A 15177-nucleotide genomic window follows, 5' to 3' on the forward strand; every position below is an offset into this window, starting at 1 on the left:
CTCTGGTTCGCCAGAAGTGGCTTTGTCATGCTGGCCACATGACCCGGAAGCTGTATGCCAGCTCCCTCGGCCAATAAAGTGAGATGAGCGCCGCAAACCCAGAATCAGTCACGACTAGACCTAATGGTCAGGGGTCCCTTTACCTTTACCTAAGCTCTACAAACTCAGGCAAAGCCACCAACTGGATACAACAAACTAGAGAGAACTATGAAAATATTTTTACACAGGCAGCTTCAGAGATTTTGTTAGAAACTGAAGGAAAGCAAAACGTTTCATTGTGCTACAGATAAGGAAACGTTAATCATCCGATTTCTGGGTACTTTCCAAGAGGGATGACTAAGCAACATGCCTCAGCAATCTGAGCTTGGGGCTTTTTTTACTTTGGGGGTGGATGACTTGACAAAGAAGGAGGGATGGCAGAAGCCTATAAAATCATGAGCGGTGTAGAAAAAGAGAACAGCAATAAATTCTTCTCTTCCGTAATCCTAGAGGTCATTTCAATAAAACTGACTGGCAGTCAGCACTTCTGTTAGAAGAAAAGGCTAATTCGCACAGTTCATACTTAACATATGAAAGAGATGATTATGGCAGGTACCTTTAATGGATTATAATAATTATTATTACTTAAACACACAATCCAAACAGGGCTAGACAAATTCATGTACTATAGGCCTCACAATGGCCATTAGCTATAAAGGCTAAGTGGAACCTCCATCTTGAGATTGTCTCTAAATGCTTACCTCTGGTTACTAGCTACAGGGAAGGAAGGAAGCAACATGCACCTTCATGTCCAATTTTGTGAGATTCCCAGGGGCATCTCTTTAGCCACAGACTATGTGCTGGGCTCAATAGACGGGTAGCCCAATCCAGCATAGGCTGTTCTTGTGCTTCCTGATTTCCTGCACGATGAAGGGTAGAAATCTGCATTCTTGTTTTGTTCTGCAGGAAGGAGACGCTGCTCATTGCATACACTTGGCAAATCAATACCAACAAGCTAACCCTATATTCTCTCCACTTCACATAGTAGATGACATGAGAAATTAGCTCTGTGGTGAATGAGCTCCATGCATGATTTGGCTTTGTCAAAATAAATGAGGCTCTAATGTGGGAAGGTTTCAGCTACCATAAAGCAAAACTTGCCAGGGAATCTTTCAGGTGGGGAAAAGAAGATGTTTCCTCATCCCTTAAATCTGGAGGATATAAGACGAAACTTAACCACTTACTCCAGCTCCAACATATTCCCACCGCTAGTGTTGGAAGCCAAGTACATGTAGCCACAATCTATCTGTAGCGCCTTGAGAAATGCACTTGTTTCATTTGATTTCCCTCAAACCAGCTGCTATCCCATTTGAAAACAGAAGCCGCAGTTAAACTGAGGTGTTACATTTCAGACAGCCATTGTGCATCATGAGCTTCAGTGGAAGCTTCAGTGGAAGTTAGCACAGGGAAACAAATAAGGTATTGGGCACTTGGTGAAGACCCAAGTATTCTAAAATACTCTCCAAAAGTATTAATACAAGCACATTAAATAACTAATAATTTGCCTCCCTCTCATGACACCCCAAATTAACCGCTTGCAGTAGTTGCCTCACTCTGCCTAATGACGGGTGGGTGTGTTTCTTTAATTATATCATTATCAAAAGATTTTATCATAAAAGGGTGTGATTCACTCTTTCCCCTCAGAATCTCAGGGACTTGGCCCCTACTCCTTCCAGTACCCCTCTCCTAGCCCATTTGCTTCCTTTGCCCACTGGTTTGAACTAATAATAATAATAATAATAAATTTATTTATACCCTGCCCATCCGGCTGAGTTTCCCCAGCCACTCTGGGCGGCACCCAATCGAGTGTTAAAAATAATGCAGCATTAAATATTAAAGAAACTTCCCTAAACAGGGAATAATACATCAAAAGGTCAATAACAATAAGTCAAAAGTTTCATGGAAGACTTTTCTGAAGGAAAATGGTTGGCGAAGTCCACCTGCCCCCGGAAGAATATTTTTCTGCCGACTATTCCCCATTTTGCCACCCACAGATAGAGTGGATAATTTTGGAGGGGCCATTTTACCTCCACCCTAGATTTCTGTGATGCTGATGTGATGGCCTTTCTGCACTTACAGCTTATTGCTGATGTTTGATCCCATGTTGGATCATCTGAGTGAATTTGTAGCTGATTATCTGCACTTCTGGTCACATGTCATTATTAGTAGAGAGTGAATATGGAGCTTTGCTTTCCACATTAAACTGTCAGTTGTGTCTGAACTGAAAAAATTCAGTGTCTGTAGTCCCACCTCTCACATACTCTCTTGTTCCTTTAGGCAGTAATCATCAGCGATACGAGCATGCGCAGAAGGATAGCACTTTTGTGCCAGGCCTCATTCATAGTCTGTTCTCTCAACCAACAAGAAGATGTATTTTCCTCTGTATTTATTTAGACTCCTCAGAACGTGACTGATGAAACTTGCAAGTTATTATTCCATTAGGCTGCATTGCTGAGACAGTCTGACAATAATGTCTTCTCTTTTATAGAAGGACACAAACATACCTGCCTTTTTTATGCTACCAAATCATTGAAGACAGAATGCTAACAGACACTAGATCAAATATAAGTGACAGTGGCAATAAAAACTGACCTTGGTGGAGCTTTTTTGAAGAAAGGGAGGAGGAACCTACACAGATTTATTCTTTTTAATTGCATTGTGTCATTTTATGTCAAGTTTCAGAGGGGAATAAACAAAAGTGAACTCTTTAGGACAACTGCAGGCAGTATAAGCTTTTATAGCCCCATTAAAGGTAAAGGTAAGTCCAGTCAAAGGTGACTATAGGGTGCAGCGCTCATCTCGCTTCAGGCCAGCCACAGTTTGTCCACAGACAGCTTTCCAGGTCATGTGGCCAGCATGACTCAACTGCTTCTGGTGCAACGGAACACTGTGACAGAAGCCAGAGCACATGGAAACGTCATTTACCTTCCTGCCGCAGTGGTACCTATTTACCTACTTGCACTGGTGTACTTTCGAACTGCTAAGTTGGCAGAAGCTGGGACAGAGCAATGGGAGCTCACCCTGCCACACAGATTCGAACCACCAACCTTCTGATTGTCAAGACCAAGTGTCTCAGTGGTAGCTCCATTATGTGGGTACATCTTATGTCTCAATACATCTAGTTTAAGAAGAAAGAAAATTGCCAATGGAAATAAACTGGTGTGGCTAGAGGTCTCTTTTGGCCTCTGAGTAAGGAATAGGTGAGTGAAAAGTAACAGCCCATTTGGACTGTGACAGAGGAATGCTCCTTCAGGCAAAAGCGGCACTACATTAAGCAGATTTTGCTTTCAGGGAGATACAGCTGAAAAGTCCCTATGAACACGTCGGAAACTATGTGTGGCCTTTTGAATCCTGGTCTGTGAATTTTAAGACTCATTAAAGAACAACAAAGCTTGTCCTTGTAGTCTTTTATGTCTGGTAGAAGATGTTGCCATAGCACTGAGAATCTGAGATTTTGCCCATAATGGAAACAAGAAAGGGATTTTGACCAATGAGTAATTTTGCCTCGAAGATAATTCTGTTACTTCTGCTGCAAAAGGCAAATGCCATTGCTCAAGCTTAGGAACATTGACGCTATCTGCGAGTGAATCAGCTCCAGTCTCATGAAGGGAAAAGTTTTCTGTTGATACATAAATATATCTGTAATTAGTAGCATTGGGAGAATGAGGCCAGAAAAGTTTGTGAAAGTTAAAGGGAGAGTTTGCTGAAATATGGTAATATTTTTAAATTGTATCTCAAGCCTGGCAAGGAGTTTTTAAGTGGGCACAGGAAGGGTTTTTTAAAAGGACATATCAAGGAGCTATGAGCTTTCTAGTTATTTTATTTTAACCAGCCCTCTTGGGTCATTCAAATGGATTTGCTACCATTGCTTCATCATCTTGTGTCCCAACCAATGTTTCTGTTTCTCCTTTCAGCATGCCTGTTAACTCTGCACATGTTATAGGCAGTAGCAAATATTTTATATATGTGGGTACACATACCATGGGATGCGGGTGGAGCTGTGGTCTAAATCAGAAGGTCGGCGGTTCGAATCCCCGTGATGGGGTGAGCTCCCATTGCTTGGTCCCTGCTCCTGCCAACCTAGCAGTTCAAAAGCACTTCAAAGTGCAAGTAGATAAATAGGTACTGCTCTGGCGGGAAGGTAAATGGCATTTCTGTGTGCTGCTCTGGTTTCGCCAGAAGCGGCTTAGTCATGCTAGCCACATGAACCAAAAAAACTGTCTGCGGACAAAGGCCAGCTCTCTTGCCTAGTAAAGCAAGATGAACGCCACAACCCCAGAGTCATTCGCAACTGGACTTAACGGTCAGGGTTCCCTTGACCTTGACCTTACACATACCATATTAATTGTACAGAATAGACTTGATCAGATCTGCTGTACAAAGAACAATAAACATTTGAAGAATTATTTCTAGGTTAAGACCAAAGGTCTATCATACAACATTCCCATAGCAGCTGGCTAGAGGTTACTGAGAAGCTTGCAACTAGCATAATAAAGATGGGTGAACAGGGATTGGCCCTTTAGGTCAGCTGACAAAATCCTTAGACGGGGACAGTGCCAGCAGGGCTGGCTATGTGGGGCTAATGAGCAGAGGCATCAGCTTGCAAGGGTTATGGGGGGCACTGAGGCTCCACACTCAGCCTCCTCCACCCCCTCAACATTGGGCAGTGCCGGCTTAAACCCAGAGGAGACCTGTAGGCAGTCAAAATCTTGGGGGGCCCTCTCATGTGCACACTCTATTGGGATAACACTGAACTAAGAAAGCTTGATTGCAATTTTATTTCAAGATCAAATCAATATTTTTTTAATCTGTTGTTGCGGGGTCCCTAAAAGGCATGGGGCCCATAGTCTGGTGCCTACTCTGCCTATTTGGTAATCTGGCACTGACACTGGGGGCCGCCTCCTAAAAGATATTGAGGGGTCCCAAAACAGCTTGGCTCCCAGGAGCTGGTCCCCTGCTCATGAAGCAAAGAGCTCACTCAGTCTGCCACTTTTGAGGAAAGAGTGCTTAAGTCGTGGAGTTGTTGACGCATTAGACATTGCTCCTAGGAGCTCTAGTTCAACTCACACACAAAATTAGGGCTAGATAAATTTGTCATGTTTGGATTCCTCCCTCCAAGCCTTCTCCAACCTGGTGCCCTCCCAATGTTTTGGCCTATAATTCCCATCATCATTCACCATTGGCTGTGCTGATGGGAGTCCAGAATTGCTGGAGAGAGCCGGCTTGTGTGTATCTGCTCTAGATTACTATTATTAGCACTATTGTCCACATTTAACATAATGCTCCATGATATTTTATTGTTCCCATGCTGGAAACAAGAAAGCATGCAAAGAATGAAGCCCGTGAGGGATTTTTAATGAACCTGCATAAGACATTTGGTACGAAGGAGAAATGGAGCACATCTCCAGAGCCTGCAATAAGAGGTGAAATTCCCGCAGGTTGCAATCAAATGACGCTGAACCAGCACGGAAAGTGCCGGGCAGCACTTAACCACTTTTGTCTTTCCCCCACAAGCTTGTGAACATGTAAGAGGTACCATTACCCTGACAGATTATTCACATTAATACAAGACATCTCCAAATTATTTATACGTCAAAAGATCGGTCTGGAGACGGCAGATGGTGGGAACTTCATAGCATGATCGGTGGGAATGAGGAGAATGCATTCAAGCCCTGCAATACGGCCTCATTTTGTACCATTTTTCAAAGAGTATTTGTTAAATAAAGATCAAGCCTTGCATCCATAGGGAGGTTTAGAGCCTATTCAAACATTCTGGAGAAGTAGACAGTAAGGTAACATGAGCAATTCATGCATTCTGTCCTTGCACTTTTGAATCTTAGCCGAAGACTGGGGAGACACATGTTCCTTCCTGCACTGAGAGAATGCCCAGGTCTCTGTTGAGAGTATGTATATCTCCCTCCATGCTTTGTCTAAGTCCCTTAAGCATGGCGCTGGGGGGGGGGGGAGAGGGCGTGCACCAGACATTTCCCCTCCTCCCACTCCTTTAGGATGTATAAAGTGACTCTGAGAGCTTTTCTGCACATTATCCAGAATGGAGTGAACTATTGAGGTAGTAACTTGAAGGCCCAGGCACAAATCCAAACCACCAACTGAACTGGAGTCCAACAATATCTGGACTGAAGTCCAACAATATTGTCAGGAGTCCAGTTCCCGGCTTGATAACACAGTGAGCATAGTTAATTAAAAAGGATGTTTTATTGTCAAAACAAACAGATAATTCTAGACGGCTTTAACACAGCCTCCACCATCATCAGTCAAGATGATCCTTCTGAAGACTGCTTCCGGCATGACCAGAAGCAACTGAACTTTTGCTTCATACGTCTTTTCTTTTGCTTCCTGTCTTGCAGCCCTCCCATTCACCAAGACCTCGGACTGAGTGGGTCAGCTCCCACCTCTTCCCCATTCTCTGAGAGGCTGTCTCTTAACTCTTTCACACCTGTTCATGCTTCCAGCAAGCTTTGAAGCCTGCTCCCCACCATTCTCTTATCTACCGGCATTCCAAGGGGCGGGGGAGTTGGCACTAGCCAATGCTCATCCTGCATGGCAGTTAGCACTCTCTGTTCCTGAATGCTTTCTTCAGTTGGCTGCAACCCTTCCCTGGGAGCTGGCTCATTCCTGACCAATATATGGAAAGCTACTACAAGTTCCTTATCCCTGCTCTGAGAGCTCAGTGTGGCAGTTGGACTGGATGCAGGTGCCATATTACTCACACCACATTTGCATATATGCATTCACAATCAGGAGGAAAGAGGAGAATGACTGAGGGTGAGAAGAGGAGGCTTTGCATGGGAAGGCACAGTGCTGAAGCCTACAGTGTCTCCCATGCCCCAAACATAGCATGAGAAAAGTCCATAATGAAAGCTACAACTGAAAGCAAGGGGAATTCAGGGGAGGGGTTGGCAATGCCCCTGAGGAAACTGGCTCTGTCTCCTGCCTCCAAGCTGGCCTGTGCTTTTCTCACACACATTTTAGACAATGGGCACAGCTGCTTCTCCATTTTCCATTGTCCTCAAGTATTCAGGCCAGGACAGAGAGGCTGAGACAGGTTCCAACATGATACCACCAGGTTAATTTCAGAACAATTTCAGTGCTGCAGCAAGCTACACACCAGGTTGGCTTGTACAGGTGTCGTTATTTGCTAGCAATTCTCCCGCCAGAAAGAATACGGCTTGTCATTCAGGTCCCAGTTGAGACTGGCAGGCTGGGCACTTACGAAATATATCTCTTGTAAAATGAAAGAAGTCGTTGAGGTATAATAAATATGGATCCTCATATTACCATTTCCACAACACCAATCTCCAGAGCAGGCCTGTAATTTGCATGTCATTTTGAGGCTTGTATCGCAGGAAGCTTGACTGCATACTTCAGACTTTGGGAATCTTAAAGAATGTGCCATTTAAAGTGTTCACCCTGTGGCATGTGATTCATGCTGCCAAAAGTCCCTGGAGAGGTAGATTATGCTACTCACTGATCAGCAGTGTCTAGTTAAATCTGATATAGCCTAACAAAGGCATGCAGCTCTTTTACGGAGTGAAGACATTTTATTTTTACTCAGATCAGAGATGGCTGGTGAGCAGCCCATGGACCCGACCTGGCCTCTGCAGCTACTTTCACCTGGCCCCCACTTGCTCTATACATTCTAATCAAGGCATGGTAAGTGCTTTGTTTCACTTGTAAAGACAGCAAGCATTGCATTTCCTATCAACAATGCTGCAATTCTGGAAAGGCAAAGCAGTGTGGGCCAATCTGCCTTGTGGAAATTGTTTGAGATGTGCGCATACATTCCTCAGCCTTGCTTTCACATCAGAGCAGTGAGTTTCTCCTATCATAGTGTATGCACTTCTGCTGAAAGATGATGCCAGTTTTTTAATAGATAAACCCTGGCATTTACGAGACCTCAGGAGTATCTAGAAAACATAGTGGCCTCCAAAAATAGTGAAGTTGGCTATTTCTGATTTTTGTAACCTATCCAGATATTTAGAAGGAGGTAGGATGGAAACTACTATAAGGCAAATACAAATAATAATTTATCAATGAGTAACTTAGAGCTAAAAGGGACACAGGTGGTGCTGTGGGTTAAGCCACAGAGTCTAGGACTTGCCGATCAGAAGGTCGGCTGTTTGAATCCCTGCGATGGGGTGAGCTCCCATTGCTCGGTCCCTGCTCCTGCCAACCTAGCAGTTCAAAAGCATATCAAAGTGCAAGTAGATAAATAAGTACCGCTCTGGCGGGAGGGTAAACGGCGTTTCCGTGCGCTGCTCTGGTTTGCCAGAAGCAGCTTAGTCATGCTGGCCACATGACCTGGAAGCTGTACGCTGACTCCCTTGGCCAATAAAGCGAGATGAGCGCTGCAACCCCAGAGTCGGTCACAACTGGACCTAATGGTCAGGGTTCCCTTTACCTTTTACCTTTAACTTAGACCTAGAGATGGATAGATTGGTGTTTTTCTGTGCTGTTTTCAACCATAGGTATGTACTGTCCCTCCCTATTTTTTGCAGTTCCTAGTAGAAACACACACACACATACACACAAACACACATTTAAATTGTATGCATTTTGTAGCCTTCATTTCCCTAATATAAGCATTTTGATGTCCTATGATGCCCTGCAGTGTCAGAACACCAGATACACAAAAGTGAAAATAGTTGTCTACAGATTTCTGCCAGCTGCTAGCCAAACCTTATCTTCTAAAGCCAATGGGAGCATTACTGGTGGCTGTATTCGGCCACTTTTCACCCTTTGTCTCCAACTGATCAACATCTTCCTTTGATTCTCGCTGGAAAGAAATTAAATCAAGCTGAGTTCTTCTTCTTTTTCATTTTTTACACCAGCTTTGCTAGCAACCAAACTCGGACAACTCAGCCAACCATAAAAGTGTTTATAGTGCTGCTTCATTCTGTGGGTAGATTTACTATATCATACCAGCGAGCTAAAAAGTAAATGATTACATTTCCCATCCTCTAAAAATATGGTTGAAAAGAGGACAAAAATAAAATGTGTTTGTGTTTTGCAACAACATGTAGTGCTAGATGGTAAATGCACGCCGAAATCCACAAATATTCTTTGGCAGTCCAGAAGACTTTGACGTATCCAGTAGGCTCGGTGTGTTTTTCTACTGAGTAAACTAGTCCACTGCTCACAGGCCCTTCTCATTCTTAATTTTACAGGGAATGTTTACAAAATGCAAATGAGTTGCAATGGCTTTTGTTGTGAAATTCCCTTAAAAGAGAAGTGCAGATTCTGTGGCCCTCTAGATATCATTAGTCTCTAACTCCCATCAGCCCAGGTCAGGATGGACAATATTCAAAAACGCCTTAAAATTATTCTGTGATGGCTCTGAAATTTCAACATCTAGGATGAAAGCCTATGAAAAAAATGTAATATATAAAGTATCGCCCACTGTATGCTTTCTCTTCACCATTTATTGTTGTTGGCATGTCCTCCACCACTGATAGAATTGCCCTCCTTCCGGCTGGTTGAACTGAGTTCAAATGAATATTCATATATATTGCTTTTTTCTTTGTAAGGAAGCCAAGCATTCAGGCTACTGCAAAAAAGGGGGCGTGAAGATAGCCTTTTAAAGCAATGGTTAATGAACTCTTCCTGATTGTTCTATTCCAAGCCAGTGATTAGTATCTGTGGAAAATCAAAAAAGATTATGGCTTTGCAGGTTTTCAAGAGGAAAGAAGAGCAGGCGTCGCATTTGAACCTCCCTCCCAGATAACAACTTAAAATATTAATAAAGTAATCATTTGGAAACATTTAATTTTCATTGGTAATAATTACCATTAAGAAGTAAAATCATTCTTACATTTCAGATATATTCCATTCAAAAGTTAATTATGGCACATTGATTTTCCATTACTGTTGCTGCTGATTATGCTTCACCTAGTAGCTACTTTTGCTTGAAATGCTACTGAAGGCACACAAAAAAGCATTATTGTTATTTTAAAGTATCTGGGCCTTTTTTGCAAGTTACTGGGTGTAGCAGGGCCAGCCTGGATCCTATTTAGGTGAAATAACATGAAAGTCAAGAAGAGAAAAAAATATTTCTTTCCATCATGAGCAACTGCTGTTTTACTATATCTAATGTCCCCAGCGATTGACATTTATCTGAAGGAAGGCAGCTATAACCACAACCACACACGTCTTTCTTTCTTTCTTTCTTTCTTTCTTTCTTTCTTTCTTTCCCTTCTCTCTCTCTCTCTCTTCATTCAGGTAGGTAGCTATGTTGGTGTGATGCAGTCAAAATAAAAAATAAAATAAAATAAATGTCCAGTAGCACCTTAGAGACCAACTAAGTTTGTTCTGGGTATAAGCTTTCGTGTGCATGCACACTTCTTCAGATATCTGAAGCTGTTTGAAAGCATGTCAAAGTGCAAGTAGATAAATAGCTACCACTCTGGTGGGAAGGTAAACGGTGTTTCTGTGTGCTGCTCTGGTTCGCCAGAAGCAGCTTAGTCATGCTGGCCACATGACCTGGAAGCTGTATGCCAGCTCCCTCGGCCAGTAAAGCAAGATGAGCGCCGCAACCCCAGAGTCGGTCACGACTGGACCTAACAGTCAGGGGTACCTTTACCTTTAAGGTGCTACTGGACATTCTCTCTCTCTCTCTCTCTCTCTCTCTCTCTCTCATCATTTCCCACAAAACATCCTGAAGTGATAAAATGATAAAATCACATACTCCGTTGTGGGGATTCGAGCTGCCAAATTCCCAATCGGCAAGCCCAAGAGGCTCAGTGGTTTAGATCACAGCGCCACCCACATCTCTTTTTCATTGTAGTAATCCTGTTTAGAGGATACCAGTGCACCAACAGTAGTAGTAATGCTATCCTGGTTCACAAACAGCCACAGCTGTCTTACCAGATGAATCTGGTGAAAGGTTCTCCTAGCCACAGAGGTCACCTAGGCTTCCAGTGGCAGAGGTGGATCTAGAAGCACCCCCAGAGCATTCAGGAATCCATCAATTCCATAAGTCTCCAAGGGCGGGCCAATTCAATGTGTGGGGCAGCTGCCTTCAGCCCAAACCTCACCAGGAGAATTGTTGGACTACCAATCCCAGCTGGCTGAGTATGATGGGAGCTGTAGCCCAACAAGGAGAACCAAGGCTGAGGAACCTGACATGATCACTGTGATCACACTTCCTGGGGGTAGTGTGAACAGGAAGGGGTGAGTGACAGCAGGATCTAAGCTTGCTGACGTTATAAGGCAAGCAGTGGGGCCCCAATGCCTCTTGGACCTTTGCAGATCAATATGGCTGTTTGAACTGAATGCCTGAAATGAGTCTAAGAATGCCTGGCTTACAAAATCCTACCAAAATAATTTCAGTTTTATCAGAGTTCACTAGCAACTCTAGAAGTAGCTCAGGGGATAAGGCTTGAGACTCTTCCTCCCCCCTCCCCCATTTTTTCCTGAGTCCTGATAGAGCTGGTGACAATTTCACCCTCCACGTAGAGCTTATGATGAGGTGCTTGTAAAAATTTCCTCAAAGCGAGTGTACGCTTTGGGGGTGAATTGGCATTCTGTCATTATTTTTAACAGCTCCATGCAACAAATAGCCTTAATGAGTTCTAATTGAAATGGCATTGCAGCCTGATGGAATGCTATTTGCGCTGATGAGAACCAAACTGGAATATTGGTTGATTTCTCATCATTTACACCGTGATAATAGTAAAATACAGCTCTGTGTCTTTCCGTTGGCTAATCATAAGGGGGTCATTATGTAGCCTCTACTCTCCACATCCAGGAATAATCAGCGGAGAAATGAATGGAAATTTAGCTGCAAATAGTTATCCAATGAAGAGTTCCAATCTGCTACTCTAAATTTAATTAAGTGTATATTAAGTGGAATGTTTTTCATGCTTACGTTTTCACTTCAAAAGGGGGTGGTAATGATATAAATAGATTTTAATATGGATGTGTTCTTTCTCTCTCTCTTTGTGTGTGTGTATCTAACACACACGGCACATTATATAGGGCAAAGTCCTGGATCAGTAGCTAAGATCAGAAATGGATTGGGTGGGAGTACCGAAATAAGCTCACCCCAAATACACTTGACAAACGGTCATGTTATAATTTCCCATAAAGAAAATAGCACCCAGAGAATAGCCATGGATGCTAGATGTATGTCAGATCTGATTTATTAGTAAGTGCACAGCCACAAACAGGGAACGAACACAAGATGCGGGCTACAGGCGACATCGTATCGGACTTGCTTTGAAGCTCTTTTTTGGAAAAAAAATACACAATAAGGAATAAATTATATATAATTTCTGAGTGTTTGAAATGCTTCGCACGCAGTCTCCCTCAGCCTTACAACAGAATTCAAGGTACTCCAGAACAATAGCCGACTCTTCTGCTTTCTTGCATAGCCTATTCATCCTCATGGTTTGGGAGCACGCAATAACATAGCATGTCGTTTCCCTCCTCCTCGGACAGCCACTCAATCACTTGTCTTTTTCTGAAGCCTTAAGAATTAATTACCAAAGGGGAACCCATTACAGGACCAACTTGCTATGACTATAAATTCCTTTTACTGTAGAGCCTGCTCTTGGCTCTGTCAACACTGCTCAATCGGCATTAACAGAAGCATCGCTTCCCCTCACTGATAGACAGTAACCTCTTTTGAAGGGCAGACATTTTCTGAGGGGAAATTGGTAAACAAGAGAAGAATAGTAATAAAAATGTTGTAAACAGGGAGACACTTGGAGAGGGGCCTGCAATCAATTTAAGATTTCAGATCTCTGAAACCCAGCTGTTTACGGCGGATGCCATTTTTGCTGATGGAAAAGAGAAAGGAGACTGAACAAGAAGCAGGAGGGAGATATTAGATAATTTTGGGACCCATTATATAATTTTGTTCAGAAAGGTTTTTGGGTGGAAGATTAAATGCAAAGGAGAAGTGTGGTGGACAAGTTGGAAGGGGCTGAACTTAACTTTGTTTTGAAGCTGCTTCCTTTCATCTGCAGTGGCAGTTAGACATGCTTCCATCACTAGGGAAAGAGCTAATTTCTTTTAAAGCCTGTAGCAAAAGGCTGTGTCTGCAACAGGTATCAGAAAGATGCCCAGGAATGTTGATCTCTTCACCCCTATATTGTACTGTTTGGTTTTGTATGTCTGTTCTTCCATGAAATTTTCTGCACTGCTCATCTTGAGTGCAGCAGCTAATGGCTCCGGAAGAAAAGTTAGAAGCCATCTTTTATAAAGTATAGTAATGAGATAAGTGAAGGAAATAAAGGGAATCGTCTTTGTTATCTCCATTATATTATGTTGTTCATTGTGTTTCCCCGGTGAAATCCAATGGCACAAAGTTCATGAACATTAATAAACCATCTTACACAATTCTTCTGTTTAGACTCTATTTCTCAACAATATTTCCTATGTCCTTGAAGACAATGGCCTGGTAAGGTGGCATATCTGTGCTATAACAATTTAGAGTGCAGGTGGGTGTTCATGTGACTGAATTCTCTCCTACAAAGAAATATGCACACATATAGCTCTCACTGGAAAAGACCCTGATGTTGGGAAAGATGGAGGGCACAAGGAGAAGGGGACGACAGAGGACGAGATGGTTAGACAGTGTTCTCGAAGCTACAAACATGAATCTGACCAAACTGCGGGTGGCAGTGGAAGACAGAAGTGCCTGGCGTGCTCTGGTCCATGGGGTCACGAAGAGTCGGACACGACTGAACGACTAAACAACAAAAGCTCTGCCAACAAAAAACTAGGAAGGTTCCAGCTAGTGTGGTATTATTGATGGAACTTCCTCTGAAGGAGTCTTAATCTTTTTCTTTATCCCATACTGTAAAGTTGTTGTTTTTCCAGTTCAAGTAAAATCAAGCCCCAATCTGCAACTAATCCCAATTTTGAATTTTGTAATTTGTTGCATGCTTTAACATACCCTCCAACATTTATTTCTCCAATGAAAATAGGGACATCCCATTCTACAATGATAATTTTATTATTTATACCCCACACATCTTACTGGGTTGCCTCAGCCACTCTTCCAACATATATACAAACATAATAATTAATTAATTAATTAATTAATTAATTAATTAATTAATTAAAAAACCCACCTTCCCTATACAGAGCCTTCAGACGACTCGGGGGTCGGATGACTCCATACACTCTAACATTTCTCCAATGAAAATAGGGACATCCTAAGGAAAAGTCGGACATTCTGGGATCAGATCAAAAACTGAGATGGCTTCTTTAAATCAGGGACATCCCTGGAAAATAGGGACACTTGGAGGCCCTGCTTTAATATGGTATTTGTGGTGCCAAAAACCATAAGGAAAGTATAGTTCTGGAAAAGGCCTCTATTAACCAAATCCTATTAGAGCCTACCAATCCTATATCTAAACTTGCATAAGATCAAACAGTAAGGCAGCAACCTTCTGCATATGTATGTTGGAGCAGGACTGTTGAACACATTGAGCCTTGTCTCCAAATAAACAATGCAGAGTATTGGACTGCAAAACTAAATTTTTAACAAAGCAAAACTGACCAGGCACTCAGATCACATCAACATCCTATTTGGCACTGTTCTACCTTTACACCTGAGAAACATACTTCACTGACTGCTGATTTTTTCAAAATACAGATGTGTTATGATTGCTTCCTTTGCAGAAATGAGGTTAAACCTATAATACAGAGATATTCAAGCTTTATTATAAATATTGGCTGGGATCCAAATAGCTACTTTAGGGGCACCTGATGGGATTTGATTGCTGTTTTTATTTGAACTGCATCCTTCCATGCTAAATTGCAAACTGATTTTGAAATTCCCCTCTGTTTATTTTTAGGTGAATGTTTTATCGAGGGAGCTTCTGTTTAAGGAAAAGAAGTGCAAGGCCCTCTTAGATCTGTGACCATCTGTATCCTGATTAGGGATGCATTGAAACTACCTGGAGAAACTCAGGGATTCCTTCAGAACTCATCAGGTGCTTTGCCCTAGGAGAAAACCCCAGAATTGTTTCAGGTTTCATTCTACGTGGAATTTCAGTAGCGCTTCTCAATTCTCCCCCCTGGTCAATATAATTAATTATAGTTGCCTACACAAAGATTTGCCAAATGTCTAAAACTGTTTCAGACTACTAAAACGAGTCAACCTTA

The sequence above is a fragment of the Podarcis tiliguerta genome (assembly GCF_965153285.1).
Source record: "Podarcis tiliguerta genome assembly, chromosome: 5".
Taxonomy (NCBI): domain Eukaryota; kingdom Metazoa; phylum Chordata; class Lepidosauria; order Squamata; family Lacertidae; genus Podarcis; species Podarcis tiliguerta.